The 18932-nt window shown below is 36.0% G+C and overlaps 2 pseudogenes; both read right to left on the bottom strand.

Moving 5' to 3' along the window:
* Nucleotides 1-108: 108 nt before the first annotated feature.
* LOC106428908 lies at nucleotides 109-9320 on the bottom strand (annotated as a pseudogene).
* Nucleotides 9321-13713: 4393 nt separating this feature from the next.
* LOC106428947 lies at nucleotides 13714-15376 on the bottom strand (annotated as a pseudogene).
* Nucleotides 15377-18932: the final 3556 nt, after the last annotated feature.

The following is an 18932-nucleotide window of genomic DNA, read 5'->3' on the forward strand; positions in this document are numbered from 1 at the left end:
AACTAAGTAAAAGAACAAAGCCTGAGGTTTTTTGACATTATAAACAAAGACATAAGCTTTGTAAATGCAAGGCATATATTGTTGTTTAGGTGACAAAATAATATGCCAAGGCTCTCTGCATAAAAAATTTCTCAACTTTGGCATAAATTTCAAAAATTTGAGAAAATTTTTAAGTAAAGATTAATATTATTGGTGAGAGACTCTAAATGTCAATATCCTAAAGGGGTTTGCTTGAACGACCAAAAAAATCTAAATGAATTTTTTTTGGCCACTTTGGTTTTAGGTATTGCAAATATAATGCATAGAGCTTATAATATTATTTATTTATATATTTTAATTGTGAAATACTGTTTAAGAACCAAATTCTGGAAATATTCTTGGAAATTTTTTAATGAAGGATTCTAACAAAAAAATTCATAATATATTAAATTATAAATATTAATAAACTTATTATAAATATTTTAAAATAATTATCTAAGGTGAGCTTTTCATAATTTTGAAGTACCTATGATAAAATATACATATTGTTATATATTTGCATTTATATTTAATTTGTGCTATTTAAGAACATGAACTTCCCATTAAAATGCTCTCAGATATATATACGATGGAATATCCAAGTTTTATTCATTTTTTTATTGTGTCATAATTTTATTTGTACTTGGTTTTGTTTCTTGTGTATCAACCATTTTATTAAAGCAGACAGATATATAACATCAGACACATGACGACATCATAAAGGAGACAATAGTAACATCTGGACCTTAACATAAACAAACAGAACAGAAAAGGTAGGAAACGTATTCACTAGAACACAACTTCAAGGGAATGGATGGAAAACATGTGATGATCAATTAGTGATTGGAAAGACATGGACTCCAAACTGATGAATCAGTCCGAAGATCTTGGAACTTTACTCTTTGAGTCCCAGCTTCAATTCCAAAAGGAGCAGAAGTTTGCTTATTAGTCTTGAACCTTAGCATGGTAACGACCTCAGAGTCACTCCTATGGTAACGACGTGATGTACTCACTCGGATAGTCAAGTACAAACTGCGATTAAAGGAAACCAAAACAAAACAAGAAAATGATTTTTGATGAAGAAGAAGTTCAATAGAATGAAAACAAACAATATATAAGAACCTCTTCAAATCCGAGTAGAGTACTAATTCCATTTTCATCGCCCTTGTCGTACACAAATTAACTTGACGACTGATATACCATCTTGTGCTTGTCCAACAAACACCTTTCTAACGCCATCGTAAGCACCATCATCCCATGCGATTCCTCCATCACCACCAACTGCTGGTAGCTTCTTGGCAGGAGTCAAAGGAGTTGTGGTTGTAACGAAATACCGCACCAAGAGCATGCAGAACCTCTCCGGCGCGTCCATGGAACCCAAGAAGTTTACCACCGTTTTTTTCCTTGAGTGCTAACTTTTTTTCGGTCTCTAATCCATAGGGTGGAGAGGCTTTCCCTTTGAATATATAGAAGGTAATAGATGTGATGACGTCGGACTCATGGCCAAATATTTTATTTACCTGCACTCATGGCCGGCCCTGGGCTAAAGCCCATAAAGTTAGGGATTTAGGCGCCACAAATAATAGATATTTTAGGGGCACCAAAAATCTGTGAAGCTCACGTTAGTCCAGTGGTGTTAAACTTATAGTGCTCTGCTTCACGTGAAACGTTCAAGGCACCCAGGTATCGTTTTTCCTTTTCCTATTTTTTCCTCCTCTAATAAATAACATCTATTAAAGATTTATTCATTCAGGCAACGTTTCAACAACCCTTACTTTTTTTATTATGCATATTGTATTAAATCTAATCTATTAAAACAGGAGTACAAAATTGAATTGACCCTAAGACTTACAAATTATTTACAAGGTAATGCCACTTAATTAATTAATAAGTATACCTTAAATATTAGTTGTCTTTTCCTAATTTAATTAATCATTCCATCCTAAACTAAAAACTATTCCTAAATCAATTCTTTAAAATTTAAAGTGAGTAAATACTAAATACGAATTTGATTACATAGAAACACACATTTAATTGCTTCCACACGTGATAGTCATTCACTTTGAATTAATTCTACCATTCATCTTATCAATACTATACATATTAGTTAAGTTGCCAAGTCTTTAACTTCAATCCACAGCAAAACAGTTTATTTGCATTTCTTCTTCACACATATATGTTTTGCTTTAAAAAATGTTATATCAAATTTATTATTCTTTATATGTCTGTTTAAAGCATTAAGTACTATATACTACTCTACATTTAGGTTACCCTTATTATAACTAACAAGGAAAAACATCCCTCCACACATTTTCAAAATCACAACTGACAATTTATTGTTACAAAATTTTGCAATTTATTTAAAATCGTAAATAATAAACATAATTAATTTTTATCACAAAAATATTTAAGAATATTCCCTATTTATTAAAAACTCAATCATTTGTCAGCTAAATTGTAATCTTTCTATATATTTGGGTCTAAACTACTTTCTATAATCTATTTTACCAATAAATTATTATTCTAAATAAAACCATGTACGATAGATTTAGCCTTTAGGTAATACTTTCTATAATCTAGCTAAGCAGGAAATTATATTCATAACAGTATCATCAATACTATTGATTTAGGCAGACGACTAAATATATATATACCTCAACTATTTTGATTGATTTATTGCATATATTATACCTTTTTTTTGTCATCACATATATTATACCATTTATACAAAAAATTACTTATAAAAATGTAAAAATAAATACCTATACGGTTTACGGGTCAACCACCAACATATACATTTAAATTATAAATATATGTATACTATTTATACAAAACAAAAAATTTACTTATAAAAAAATAAAAATAAACACCCGCTCGGGCGAGCGGGTCAAGCTCTAGTAATATATTATTAGATAGATAATTTAATCAAACAAAACCTAATTATCTCTTTTGTTTTCTTAAAGGTTGATTTATCTTTTCCATCTTTCTTTTAATTTTTTTCGGTTTTGCTAAAACAGATGTGTGACTATAAGATATTTTAACAATTAATTTGGACTGCCAGTTGTTCATGTTCCATTGTTTCATTGTGGTTGATCATTGTCCAAGTAGCTCTAGAGCTTCATGTACTTCCTTTCTGTATTTTTTGTAAGTTTTGTAATATTGTTAGAAATTCATATAATTCATAAAATTTAAAAATATCATAGAGATTAAATATGCTGTGAAAATCTATAAAAACAATAAAAGTTGTAAAGTTGGTGTTATCGTATTTATATGTTTTGCTCTATCTATATGCTATATATTTTGTTATTTTTCTTTTTATTTGTATAAATTTTTTTCAATTTAGTATTATTAACCTAAACTTAAAATAGAAAAATAAAAACAGACAAGATAAGTAACAAATAATCTTTCGATATTTTGTAATCATTTAACTTAAATCTTAATAATATTTGGCACTATTTTGATTATATTTTTAAAAATATAGTATATTTTAATTATGACTAGAGGGCAACATTTTTGTTGTCTGCTTAAGGCACCGGGCAAATCCGGACCGGCACTGCCTGCACTGATATGATGTAGTCGTCTGCATCAACCTCAAACTGAAGAAAAAAATAGAAATAAACCTCCCGTAAGTAGTGAATTTGTAATTTATCAATGTCTATGTGGTACGTAATTGGTGACAGCAAGGAAGACCTAAATCTGAAATATGAGAACGAAGCAGGACCAGTAGCAAGAAATAACCACTGTGCGTAGGGAAGTTGTACACCCCTAGTATTGAGTCTTGAGTAGTTTAAAGAATAGGTAAGTAAAAGTTGAGCAAACAAAAGACATAACTGGAAGCAAACAGTACATACTTCGAACCCAAGTAGCGTCTTATTTCCATGTTCACCTCCTTCAACCTCCTGAGTGTGAGAATTGTGAGAATATGAAATGTAGTAGAATGTTAGTTTCTGGAGAATGAAAAACATGAAGAAAGAGAGAGAGAATGAGAGAGATGGAGATTTCAAATAAGAGAGAGATGGAGACAATAATTTTCTTAATTCTTTAGTTTCTGCAAACAAACACATATATAGACCTACAAGAGAGAATGAGTAAATGAAGTACACAATGGACAAAAGCTTGTATCAATCTCCAACAGCTATATCAGATTTGTGTTTAACCCTCAAGTGCATTGAAGTGCAGTGAACTGCGGTCAAGTCTTTGTTTTATCTCTTTATTTATTAATGTTTTTTTATTTCTTTTGTAAGTGTTTGGATCATGAGCTAGTTTTTTCTTCTGGTCATTCGCTTCTATATCTCAACATTCTCCCTCAAGCTTGATCATAGGATATGGTCAAGCTTGGAAAGCAATGAACACATCTCTCATTAAAACCTTAGTGTGAAAAAAACTCAATGGGACAAAAGCACACTAAGAAAAAAGAGTAGATGTTTCATGGCCAAGAGGATCATGATTCAGACAAGTCTGAGTCCTAACCTTGGATAGATGGACTCACAAACTTTGGTGCTTGCTCCTTTGGTAAAGATGTCAGCAAGTTGATCTTCACTTCTTGTGTAGCAAGGTAGGATGATCTTCTACTCCACGGCTTGCCTTACTTTGTGACAATCCACTTCTATATGTTTTGTTCTCTCATGAAAGACTGAGTTTGATGCTATATGAATAGCCGCCTGATTATCACAGTGCATTGTGATTGGTGTTGATGTCTCTATGCCCAAATCTCTCAGCAGGTTTATGATCCAAATGAGTTCACTTGTAAGCTTCCTCACGCCATATACTCTGCTTCAGCACTTGAACATGATGCCACCTTTTGTTTCTTGCTCTTCCAAGTAACTAAGTTGCCTCCAATAAAGGTGCATTAGCATGTTGTGGATCTTCTATCCACCTTATCACCAGCCCAATCTGCATCACAATATCTCACAATCTATGTGCTCTTGTTGCATCCCATCCATACACCCTGGCTAGGTGTTTCTCTTAGGTATCTCATGATCCTCTCCACCATATTCCAATGGTGAACCTTAGGAGATTGCATATGCTGGCTGACTTGGTTTACAGCAAAGCAGATCTCTGGCCTTGTAATGGTTATATGTATCAGCTTCCCAACCATTCTTCCATAGAGCTTGAAGTCTCCAAATGGCTTATCCTCAATCTCCCCCTCACGCAAGACTTTGTACCCTTCTTCAAGTAGTGTTTTGGCTACTCTTCTTCCAAGTTCTCCTGCCTCATTTGATAGATCAAGTGTGTACTTTCTTTGAGATAAGAAAATGCCCTCTTTAGAGCGGCATATTTCTATCCCTAGAAAGTACTTTAGCTCACCCAAATCTTTAATATCAAAAGTAGACTTAAGAAAAGCTTTGGTTGTGATGATACCTTCCTTGTCACTTCCTGTGATTATGATATCATCTACATAGATCAGAATCACCACAATTCCTTGTTTGCTTGTGAGGGTGAAGAGAGTATGACCAGCTTCTGATTTCGCAAACCCTCTTCCATTGAGAATTGTGCTTAATTTGTAATATCAGGCTCTTGATGACTGCTTTAATCCATAGATTGCTTTCTTCAATCTAAGGACATCCCCTGGTTTAACAAGGTCTTCCATACCAGGAGGTGGCCTCATGTAAATTTCATCCTCCAATTATCCTTGGAGAAAAGCATTCTTAACATCCATCTGCCATAAATCCCACTCCAAGTTGACTGCCAAGGAAAGTAGAATCCTTATGGTGTGGAGTTTAGCTACTAGTGCAAAGGTATCCAGATAGTCTTCTCCATAGACTTGAGTATATCCTCTTGCAAACAGCCTTGTCTTCTTCCTTTCTGGTTTGCCATTAGCTAGGTACTTGATGGTGAAGAGAAGGCGACTTGTTACTGCTTTCTATTCTTTGGGAAGCTCAGTTTCATACCAAGTATCATTCTTGATCATGGCATTGATTTCATCTCCAACTGAATCTCTCCACTCATCCAATACCATTGCCTCTTCATAAGTCTTTGGAATGTACTTTTGATCCAGATAGCTGATAAAGACTACATGCTCTTGAGGGTAACTCGCCAAAGAACAGGTTGCTTGGATCGGATGAACAACTGCATTGCTTTTGAAGTATACTTTTGTGTCGACCCACTTAGATGGTTTCTTCACTCTAGTGCTTCTTCTCAAAGGTTGAATTTGTTGCTCTTCTACCACTGCCTCTTCCTGCCCTTGTTCCCCCACTACACTGATCTTTACTAGACTGGTCAGATTCAGCTCCATCTTGATCTTGTGTTGCGGCTGAATCATCTTCTTGTTGTTTTTCTTGTTGTTGTGATTCAAGTTCATTGCCCCCTTCAGGATCATGATGGATTGTTTCTACACTTGGTGCAGCTTCATCAACATCTGGAGGTGTTGGAGAAGTTCTTGGTACTCCACTTGTCTGAGGCTGGCTAATGCCTAAGTTTTCCAGAATAATTCTCAATTTGTTTGCCCTATCTGAAGGTCCTTGTGAGAGATCTTGAAGGCTTTCCCAACTCTTCTCATCATAGTACCCTTTTGATTCCATAAACTTCACATCCCTTGAGACATTACCCTTCTTGACTCTGGATCATAGCATTTATACCCCTTATGAGTTGGAGAATAATCAATGAACATAGACTTTGAGCTTTTAGCATCAAACTTGTTCTTATGCTCCCCGGGTATCATCACAAAACAGAGGCACCCAAATACACGCATAAGGTCCAACGATGGCTTGGTCTTGTTTAGAACCTCAAATAGAGACATTTCGTTGAGGACTTTAGTTGGAGTCCTATTGATCAGATAAGTATCAGACATCACAACTTCACTTCAGAATCTTTTTGGAACACTGGTGTGGAACATCATTGATCTTGCTACCTTCATCAAGTGCATGTTCTTCCTCTCAGCAACTCCATTATGTTGAGGAGTGTAAGGACAGCTTGTCTGGTAAGTAATCCCATGTTGAGAAAGATGTTGCTTGAATGCCTGACTTGTATACTCTCCACCATTATCTGACCTTAGAATTTTCAGCTTGGCATTGAAATGGTTGCAAATATGGGTATGAAAATTCTTGAAAGCTTCCAACACTCTGTCCTTAGACTGAATCAGTGTCACCTAAGTGTATTTGGACTTCTCATCAATGAAGATGACAAAGTATTTGTGGTTCTCTCTGGACACACACAGATCAGTCCATACATCAGAGTGAACAAGGTCAAAACATCTTTCATAGATGGTGCTAGACTGTGGGAAGACTATTCTACAATGCTTCCCCAATATGCAAGCTTCACAATTATCATTCTTGAAAACCACACCTGGAAGCATCAAGTTTAGGGCTATGGTATGAGGATGTCCCAGCCTAGCATGCCATAATGTGCTATCAACCCTACTGGAGGTACCGGCCAAACAATGAGAAGTAGATGGTCCAGACACCCATGTCTTCTGAAGATGATAGAGTTCGTTGTGAACGTGACCTTTTCCAATCACCTGGCATGACTTTAAGTCTTGAAATTCGACCTCATCTGGTCTGAAGACAACCTGACAACTAAGATCAACTGTAGCCTTCCTCACTGATAGCAGATTTGATGTAAACTCAAGCATATACATGGCAGTTGATTCCCTATCAAACAACCTAAGGTTCGCTATACCTTCTATCTTAACTTTATCACCATTTGCTATAAGAACATTCCCTGAGGCAGGCTGGACATCACTAATCAAGTTCCTATCACTAATCATGTGATGGCTTGCTCCTGAATCTATAATGATAGGTTTAGAGCCAAGAGACTGGGTACCAATCTTCTTGGATGAGATAAAGGCTTCGATAAAGGCATGTAGGTCACTCATGGTCGCTGGACCATCAACGTTGGCTGCACTATCAGTAATTTTCCACGTTCCTCCTTCATTTGAACCACCAATGACATATGAATACATGGTTTTTCCTTGAATCGATGAATGCTCAAACTTCTTAATTACATTCCTAGCAAGATTCAAATCACTTATTCTTCGCATATTGCACTTCTTATGTTGTTCCTTGGCATTCTTGTACTGTGGAACCAACACCATGTTTGAGTTTTCCCTCATGGAGAGATATGGACCAGTGGACAATAGAACGTTCCTACTGATTTTGAGATAGACTGGACTTGATGAAGCTTTCCGGATATGGCAGAAGCTTTCTTGAGTTCCAGAGAATAAGATATACTTCTCTATCTTGAGTGCTGGTGAGGTTCTTCTCTCTTGGAAGACCTTTGGACTAGTGGATAAAATGATGTATCCAACAGATTTTTAAGAAAATCTGAGAAAGAGATAGACCTGCGGAAGCTTTTGTGAGGTTCGGGAGCTTAATGCTCTGATACCATGTGAGAATTGTGAGAATATAAGATGTAGTAGAATGTTAGTTTCTGGAGAATGAAAAACATGAAGAGAGAAATAGAGAGATGGAGATTTCAAAGTAAGAGAGAAAAAGAGAGAATAATTTTCTTAATCCTTTAGTTTCTACAAACAAACACATATATAGACTTACAAGAGAGAATGAGTAAATGAAGTACACAATGGACAAAAGCTTGTATCAATCTCCAACAGCTATATCAGATTTGAATTCAAATCTGTGTTTAACCCTCAAGTGAAGTGAAGTGCAGTGAACTGCAGTCAAGTCTTTGTCTTATCTCTTTATTTATTAATGTCTCTTTGTTTCTTTTGTAAGTGTTTGGATCATGAGCCAGTTTCTCCTTCTGGTCATTCTCTTCTATATTTCAACACTGAGAACCCTTTTCATACACGGCATTGATAAACGATACACCATCTTGGCCTTGTCCTACATGCTCCTTTCTAACACCGTCATAAACACCGTCATCCCATACATCTCCTCCCAGACCTCCTTGTGCTTCCACCTTTTGAGCCATCGTTTGCTTGCTTTTGATAAGTCCTTTAAATTAGCTGTAACAACAAATTAATTAATATTTTTAAATCAAATTTTACAAAACCATGATCGGATGAGAGAGTGAAGGTTAACCTGATAAAAGATAGAGATCAAGAGCATAGATATCCATTTACGTAGAATTGCATGTGTATTTATTGATGTCCTGAAGGCTATAGGCCAGCAATTACGTAATACATGTCGATATTTTTATCATATAATCTCGTGATCCACGAGTCTTTAAAATATTAAATCGTTGTGGATATGAAGCAAATGAGTTGATTTTTAGCACGTAAAATTGCTGTCATCGATCTGATTTTGAAGTACAAAAAATCCCACTCGCTGATTATATGCAATAAAAATGAGACTTTTTTGAACAAAAAGATGACACTTTTTTGAACAAAAAAATGAGACTTTTTCTTTTGTTTTGCGAATGAAGTTTCAATTTTATGATGGGCAAATTGTGTTTTAGCCTTTTAGGCCTGTACCGTTATTTAAAATATAATTTTATTTAAATAAGTTCCACCTAGTAGGGTGGGCGTTCGGGTACCCATTCGGGTTCGGTTCGGGTTTATTCGGGTTTTGGATTTTCGGGATTAAAGATTTCAGCTCCATTCGGGTATTTCTAAATTTCGGGTCGGGTTCGGTTCGGATCTTTGCGGGTTCGGTTCGGGTTCGAATAACCCATTTAAATTATTTTTAAAATTTTAAAATTCAATATACAGTTTAAATTTCTCAAAATCTATAAATAAAATATTGTATTATATATAAATTTGAATAACATATAACAGAATACCTAAACTTAACATATAAATTGGTTTGATTTGAATATTTTGATAGAGAATCAGTAGATATTTCAAGTATTATTAGTGTTTTGAGTATATTTTAGTTATTTTAGACATTTACTTTTGACTATTTGTATATATTTTCAAGTATTTTAGACAATTTAAAAGTATCTTATATATTTTGAATGTTTTTAATATACATTAAATCTAAAAATAATTTATATATCTAGATATATAAATCTATTTCGGATACATTCGGGTACCCGAAATACTTCGGTTCGGGTCGGGTTCGGTTTCGGTTCTCTGGATACCAAAATTTTGTACCCGTTTGGATATTTAATCAATTTCGGTTCGGATTCGGTACTACTTTTTTGGATCGGGTTCGGTTCGGTTATTTCGATTCGGGTTTTTTGTCCAGCCCTAGTCTGTAGTGTTATTATTTGTAGGGAAATTATGCCTAATAACCCAAAAAGAAAGAAAATTCACTATCTTTCCAAAATTACTTCTTTTCTTCTACTTTCTCTTCCTATCTCTCTTTATCCTTTTTCTACAAATCTAATTTCATTTTTTTTGTTATTAGGTAAATAAGCTCTTATTTGTAATAAATGCTGATGTTATCATTTACCAATTTAAATATCAAATTATTCATGACAGCGCAGTAGTTATAAGGGGAATTAGGCGACATGTCCATAGCACAAGGAAAATTAAGTTTATAACCATTACTTCTTTGTAGCTGTGATATGTTATATATTATAGTGATTTTTGACAAAAAGACTTCTGCCTGCGCGTAGAATGGAAAAACGTGATTTTTGTCTTTACACAGTAAATGAATATCATCTTCACTTCTCACCTTTTTTCAAGAGCGATTTAGAGAGTACAGTTGTGAGTCTGGCTTGGAGTAGAGAAAAGGGTAAATCAGCGATTTCTGGGTGTTGGGAGAGACGCAAGTTGGGCATGGATAGTAATGGTTCCGGCGGCTCGAGAAATACCATTTGTTTTGTGTCTAGGTTACCATAGTATACTATGTTACTTATAGTACAATATCTTTCACTTGGTTCCACGACGCAATGCATACTATTTTGTTCTTATATTTAGTACAGTAAAAAATGGATAAAAATATCTCTTTTACGTACTAATGAATAACTTCCCTAAAGGTATAAAAAAAGTGCTAGTCCACTTTAGTTTTAAACATTATGCATATATTGTTGTCTTCCCATTGCGCTTTAAAATTCTCTTTTAACCATATCTGTCTTCCATCACATGTCCTACATGTACTATGCAGAGCCACCAAAAGGCTTGCTATTGGTTTTCTAATAGGGACCGTGTTTATTTTATGCAGTGACGCTGTGTCAGACATATTCAGTTATATTATGTGTTCCTTCTTTCATCAAACTAAACAATCATGTTTTTTACTCTCTTATCTTTAAAATTACATATTTTTCCCGAGGTTTCCTATTTGTTATGGTTCAATAACTCTCATAACAGGCACTGAATCCCTTTGAACGTGGAGGTCTATGGTTTTTAACGATCTGTCCATACTATATTGAATATAGTATGGTCTCCTTCCCGTGTATTCCACCAACATAAATGCCGACATATATGTTGTGGTGCCTTCCACGGCCACCATATTTCTACTTTCTCTGCACATGTAACTTATGTTTGTTATGCTTTCTTTTTGAACCCAACCTTATACATTTCTTTGTAATGCAACACCTAAGATTTTGTTTATTCTCTTTTCTTTTAAACTACATATCTTCTGCAGGTTCCCTATTTAATATGGCTCAATAACTCTCATACCAGACACTCAATACGTGGGAACTTATTCACCTTCGCATAGGAAAGTGGAACCTAAACGAAATTGCAGTGTGTGACAATATGCTCATACTACATTGACGATATTATAGTCTATTTTGGCGTTTATTCACAAGTCAGACATGGAGAATTATCTGTTTTGGTGATTGCCACCCCGTTATTCGTAACTCCGCTGCACTTGTTACTGATGCTTCTAGTACTTGTAATTTGGAGTTTAGATTCAAACTGGGCGAGAAATTACAATGTTTTAAATAATTAAGTTTGGGGTTAGGAGATGAAAGTGAGACTATTCTATTCATATGTTTAGTACAACAAAATTAAGCACATGGCTATTACCTTTTGTTGACTTCCACACGCGCACTCGCTTGCAGGGTGATTCTCGTCAAAATTTGACGAAACCTGTCACTTCGATGGACATGTACTGTAGCATGGCTATATTGTACATTTTGTTGTCTCTTATGAATATCCCACAAATTCTCCCTAGTTATAATACATGCCTAAATATCTTGGGAATCGGTCTTTATTCAAATTGGGGATATAAATTACTAATTCAATACTCAACATATCAAACGTTAACTTTGACGTGTACGCGGACCATAAACTCATTGACGTTGAGTGCTACCTACCTACACGGGTTTATTTAAGAGAAAGGTCGATTATGAACATATATTTTTCTTATAAATTGGGCTAGAGGTAATCAAAAATCCACCAACATTTTGTTTGTTTGTCAAAACATAGGAGACTAGGGGTATTCCGGCGCTACACACCGGGTTCATATATTTTGTTAATTAATAAGTTGGAAAACGTTTGTTTGATCTATTTGATATTTGATAGAGGTTAGTGGTAGTAGTATAGAAATGATACATTTTGTTGTGAGAAAGGATAGATTTTAGAACTATGAAAAACAATTAGTTTCCAAAATTATTAGCAAAAGCCAAAAAGTACATCAATGAAACCGGGAATTAATACATAAGAAACCTCATATTAAATTGAAGTGATCGGGATATCATAGATTGCTTTCCCTACATACGGGACAGCTTATATTTCTACGAAGCCATTGATCAATGCATAGAAAATGGAAATTATGGCCGCAAGGAAGATAGCATATGTTGTTTCCATGGTTTTAATTCCCGAAGCATACAATGCACGTATCACTTTCTTCTCCCACAGTTGGAAGCCTATTAGTTCCTTCAAGATCGGTGATGATAAGGTCGACATATATTCTTGCAGATGCGTATGGTTTGTTGTCCGTGATGGTAACCGTTATTTGAAGATCAGAATTCATGTTAGTTGGGAATACATTCCTCACGTATTGGGCAGTGTGATGAATAAGCAATGCGGAGTCAAGGTGGTTAATGTCATGGTATGACAACATGAATTCCAGGATCTCAGTTGTTGAGTCAGTTATATTACCTTGATGGTTGGTGATACATGGGAGTTGGAAATCAATGATAGATTGTTGTGTAGTGGGTCTATGGATGAAGATCTGGATTGTTTTCCGCGGAAATGTGTTTGAATGTCTTGTTTGGTGTGAGAAATGATAAGATAGTAGTGGTTCGTTATTCATTTTTGTGTTTGTGTGAGTATTGTTTGTTGTATTTAGGGTTACGGGATCGTAGCTATGTCATATATAGGTTGAGGAATTTTTCTTTTTGTATCAGTTTGTTTTAAGGACCACTTACGTCGAGTAAATGGTTTTTGTTGAATTGACTGTTCTTTTTATTAATAATGTTTTTAAGGTCTTAAATACGATGTTGAAACTTATTAATAACTGAACCATTATTTAATTGTGGTAAAGAATTCTTATGGTGTAAAATAGAATCTTTATGTGAACTTATAATTTAAAGTTTCATGGAGTTGCTAAAATTTAGAGTTAAGCGTAGCATATAATTTGGATTTTGTAATTTTCATTTAACAGACTATAGGATTTCAGAAAGTATTAGAATTTATATATATTGTATCTCCAGTTCCTTATCTATATGTATTGTATTCTTCTTTTTTTTTGTAGTAAAACAACAGTATTCTTTTGTATCGTGGAATGAGAAGTATTGCTTTTAATATATGAAGTTGGTGGTGTATTTTTACCTGATTTTTATGGTGTTATGAGCCACTACTATAGATATTTAGCTTTAGCTTTGTCTGACAAATAGGTTTAGTGGATATTTTAATTAAGAAAATATTGGTTACATAGTTTATATCTATTTAAAATGAGATTATTAACTGATAAAATTTCAAATATAAATGGATTAAATTTATTTATTTTAGGATTTTGGGAATACAAACAGGTTTCAATTAATGAACAAAATTAGATTCATTATTCATGTTGTCAGCAAGAGTTAGACAACCTTCAGCATCTGTGTTGTTGTCTTGCTGAGCTGAAAATACCATTGCCAACAGTTAGCATCACCATAAACAGCGAAAGTCTCAAACCTGAATACATAAATCATTTGATACCTCAATGGTCTTTTCGTTTGAGGCTGTGATGACATCACCATGTCTCATTCCAGTTCCACTAATCATATTCTCACAGACTGCAACGATGAAATGAACCTGGTTGTAGAACACCAGTTGGTTAGTTGTGCTAAGAAAGCTCTAGCTTCAAAAGAATGTAAATGGGAGAAGCTTACCTCAACACCAGGATGCTTAATCTCACCAATGGCTTTCGCAGCACCAAGAATAGCAGCTGAACCACCCATGTCGAATTTCATGAGCTTAATAGAGGACCAGGTCCAGCCTTAATGTTGTAGCCACCACTGTGAACACAAGACCCTCAATCAACAACCACTAAAACATCACCAATATAAAAACAGATGTGGAATGCTCAAAGTGATTACCTGTCAAAGGTCAATCCTTTTCCAATAAGTACAAGTTTGGTTCTAACAGAGCACTCAGAGGTCTATACACAAGGTGGATGAAGAAGGGAGGATTAGCCTTAGCCGAAGCAGCAGCAACAGCGAGATAAGAACCCATCTTCAACTCTCTGCACTGCTCCTCGTTCAAGATGTTTGCAGAGAACACATCACTGTATGTAGAAGCCACTTTTGCTGCTTCATCAGCAAGCACAGCTGAAACAACACAAAACCCATAGCAGATCAGGGAAACCTCACTACATAAACAAAGCAATTGATATCCACAGATCCATACCGGGAGTGAGCACATTGGCAGGAGAGTTAATGAGCTCTCTCCCGAAAATGACGCCGTAAGATACATCTTCAGCATGCTTGAGCTTGTTCTCTAGCTCAGGTCCAGTTCCAAATCCAATGATATCAATACAGCTTAAAGAAGGTTTCTTTGACTCAGATTTGTACCTCCAATCTTCAAACAATCCAAGCACTACGCCTATTCACACCACAAGCAAACAATAAACCCCACAAATCAGACTCAAATTTGCATCAAATGAGTTTCCAAAGACTCAAACTTTACCTGACGCTATAGCTGATGCAGAGCTAAGCTTGGATTCAGTATCATGAGAGGAGAGAGCAACAGCAACGCTGCTAGATTGTGAAGCCTTTGCAACTGTAGCAACAGCTTCACCAAGATCCTGAAAAGCCGCCGGGGATGAAGCAGACTTTTCTAGACCGATCAAATTGATCAAATCGATATGTTTCGACCCTAAACGGGAAGTCTAAGAACCGTTGACTGACCCGGTTTACCGGCGAAATCCTATTCCGACGAGTGCAAAGCCAAGAGTCCACTCACGTGAGCATCGAGCTTGTTCAAGATCGGGTTCTCGAATTTTGAGGTTGCGTCTCTCGTCGAGTCTTTCTCCGTCACACCGAGGAGAGTAAGGAACCCTAATCCCATTAGGGTTTCTAAAGGGTCTGCATAAATTTGGGCTTAAATCAATAAAAGCCTAGTTCAAAGAAAAGATCGAGAAAACCCGGTGAAAAGAAAAATTCGAGAGTGCTTTAGTGTGCTTACACGTGTCGTAAGAAGCCCCACTCTCTGTGGTGACGTGGTAGAATGAGAAGGGAGAATACCCTACTTTATTGTTATAGACTTGTATTTTTCACCAACTAAAACAATTATTGTTATAAATCAATTAGTGGATGTCCATAATCGGCCCGGTCCATAACCGGCCCATACACCTAGAGAGGGAGTCGGCCACGACTTAGAGAGAGAGAGAGAAAGAGAGGCGGCTTGGTGAAAAGGAAACCATCTTTTCTTTTTCCTTGTAATTGTTATCTTTCCATTATTATGTATTAGTAGTTTTCCTAATCCTAGTGGGTTTAGGTTTTGGATACTTTCCTTTTTACTTATCTTGTAATCCCCTATATAAGGGAACACTTATTCATTAATGATAGATAGAAAACATTCAGTTCTCAAACCTTCGTTTTACAACACGTTATCAGCACGATAGCCTCTAACACCCTAAGCCTAAAACCAAAATCACTAAAAACCCTAAAAACCCTAAACGAAGAGGAATCTGCCCCGGAACTTCAAAGAGGCCGTTCTCCCAAACCGTAAGGACCCAGAAAACGATCAAGATATCAAATCGAAGCTCTTGCCGAGACGAATCAGTAAGTGCAAACCGTTTGTCGATCTGACCACTGACGCGCCCTCACACAATTATACAGTGCGCGCCGATTTGCTTTGGAACCCTAATCCGAACCCGACGAACCCTAATCTGTTCTTGCAAGCGTTCCAGCTCGTGTTCATCCGATCAGCCCCAACCCTAAGGCGTTCCTGATACTAGATGAACTCAGCCTCAGCTCCATCTGTTCTCAGCTTGCATCCCGGACAGCTACAACTCGCGTTCCCGATTAAACGGGTTCCGTTCCAGCTTGTTCTAGCTCGCGTCCGATCGTCCAGCTCGAGGTTCTCTTGGTGGCCCGGTTCTACAATCTTCAAAACCCTAAAGGTAATTGAAAATCTGAAAACATGAATCGAATCTGGTTGTTTTGTAAAGATTGAAACCCTAAAATATAATCTCTAAAAAGATGAAAGCCATAAGATAATAGATCAATACCCTATGAGTAAATTGAAGCTCTATAAGTTCGATCCAAACCCTAAAATCGAGATTTGATGTGATCAATTAAAATCAGAACCTTGAAGGTTTTTGAATCTCAAAATTAAACTCCCTTGATCTAAGATCAAATCGAATTCCCAAAACTCTAATTTGAAAAATCGATTTTAATTGTTTGGAATTTGAAACTTTGTTTGATTGATTGATCACCTAGAACTATGATTATGATTGTTTAAACTTGAATCTTGAAATCTGAATTGATTGGCATGTTTAATCTAAAACCCTAATGATCTAGTTTAGATTGTTTAAAATTGAAATCTGAAACTATAGGATTAGGTTAAACTATTCTAGACATAATCATATTTGTGGCCGTGTGGCCTTGTTGTATTCATACCTAAACCTAATCACATTGATTAATTGCAATTGCACTTAGAATCTCATGTTAGAATGGTATTGAAATTGAAATTGAAATCAAGTATGATTGTTCTTTGCTTGGCCGATTAGCTTGCTTGTGTTAAGTACATTGTATAGACTGATAGAATGCATCTATGCTAGGATTGCAATTACACAATAAACTATATGCATTGATCTTGAATTGAATCATTAGCCGTGCGGCTTGTTTTCCTGTTTTGGCCGTGTGGCTTCCTCATGGCCGTGTGGCTTCTTCTTGGCCGTGAGGCATAAACCTTAGCCATAAGGCTTGCTTGCTTGATTGATTCTATTGATTGTGAGTTAAATCAGCTAGATTGATTGCATATTGAATCTGAAACCTTAAATCTCGAATTTGAATCCCTAAGGGCCTTGAAACCCTAAATCCTATGATATTGATCCAAATTGAGTTTAGGTTTGATTCTTGTTATTTTGACTGATCTAATTGATGTATTGAAAGCTAAGGTGCTAGATTATTTTGATTCTCATAAAATCTGAAACCCTAGCCACATTTCGTATTGCTATGATGATAAAACCCTAATTTGATCAACATAGATTGTTTGCATCATAGCTTAGCCGTGTGGCCTTTATTGCACCTTACTATCAAAGCCGTGTGACTTGCATACATCATATCACCTTGATCACATATAGAATCCGAAAGCTAGGATGGTATGCATCATATATCTATCTAGTCGTGTGGCCTCTTTGCTTGCATCATGACTGTATGGCCGTGTGGCCTTGATTGTATTGCATTAAACCCGCATAGCCGTGTGGCTTACTTACTGATGCATTGATCATTACTTGATTGCTTGCTTGGCCGCATCATACATCACCTAGGCCGTGTGACCTCATTGCATATCACCCCTATAGCCGTGTGGCTTGTTTATTAGAAATGCATTAACTCGATTGTTTACTTGGTCACACGATTTATTTTCTTATAAAGATTGAGTGATATATGATTACAGATGTCGAAAATCAGCAATCTAGATTATCCTGCCATAAATCTCTTTGGAGATAATTATTTACAATGGGCATTAGACACAGAGATTGTCCTGAAATCAAAGGGCCTCGGTGAATGTATCATTGAGGACAATAATGCAAGTGAAAGTAATAAATACAGGGCAATAATGATTACTCGCCAACCCCATTACCTGAAGCCAATGAGGCTGCAGAGGAAAAGAAAAAAAAATCTAAACAAAGCAGCCACGTCCATCATGATAAACCATACGGCTGTAACCGTGATGGATGGAAAGGACGTGGGCATAGCCAAACTACCTTATACGACCATGGACATATGAATCACTATAACCGTGGTTGTGGACCCAGTTTTGGCCATAGTTAAGGGAGAGGAGGCCATGGTATTTCTAAGCCACCACACTCGACCAAGTCAGTGTGCCATAAGATATGTAATGGGGAATCATTAGGCTAAAACATCTGATTGTCTAAAAAGAATAATGTTGATTTCGATTTATGTGTTTGCTTTGCTTTATGTTTGTGATTTTCTTGAATTAAGAACTTATATTATAAGATGAATGAATGATTTTAGATATGACTAAGAAAATGCCAATATATAAGGCAATGTTGCGGGTATAGTCAGTCAGATAAGGGCCTGCGACCAGTATAGAATTGCCTAAAGGGCTACGGCTATACTTAGTACACTGGCGCCTAAAGAGGCTAAGTACATTGGTGCCTAAAAAGAGCACGCATAAAAGACCTAATGCTCTATATCCACCCATAGAAGCCCATTGAGTTTATAAGATATATGATAATGGTTTCCATATAGAAACAATGGACAAAGGAAACAAAGAGCGATCAAAACTATACCTGCATTCTCTACTGATCTAGACTATGCAAAGATCAGTATGATAAAGGCAAAAGCCATGGTAACCAGATTAGTATACCCCACGAAAATTATACACTATATGGCATGACCGGATTAGCCATCCTGGTCTAAACTTGATGCAAAGATTGATATTGAATAGGCACACAGAGTTATCCCATAAGATCTCACGTTGTCTAACATGTACACAAGGGAAACTC

This window comes from Brassica napus, chromosome C1 (genome assembly GCF_020379485.1).
Source record: "Brassica napus cultivar Da-Ae chromosome C1, Da-Ae, whole genome shotgun sequence".
In the NCBI taxonomy this organism is placed as follows: domain Eukaryota; kingdom Viridiplantae; phylum Streptophyta; class Magnoliopsida; order Brassicales; family Brassicaceae; genus Brassica; species Brassica napus.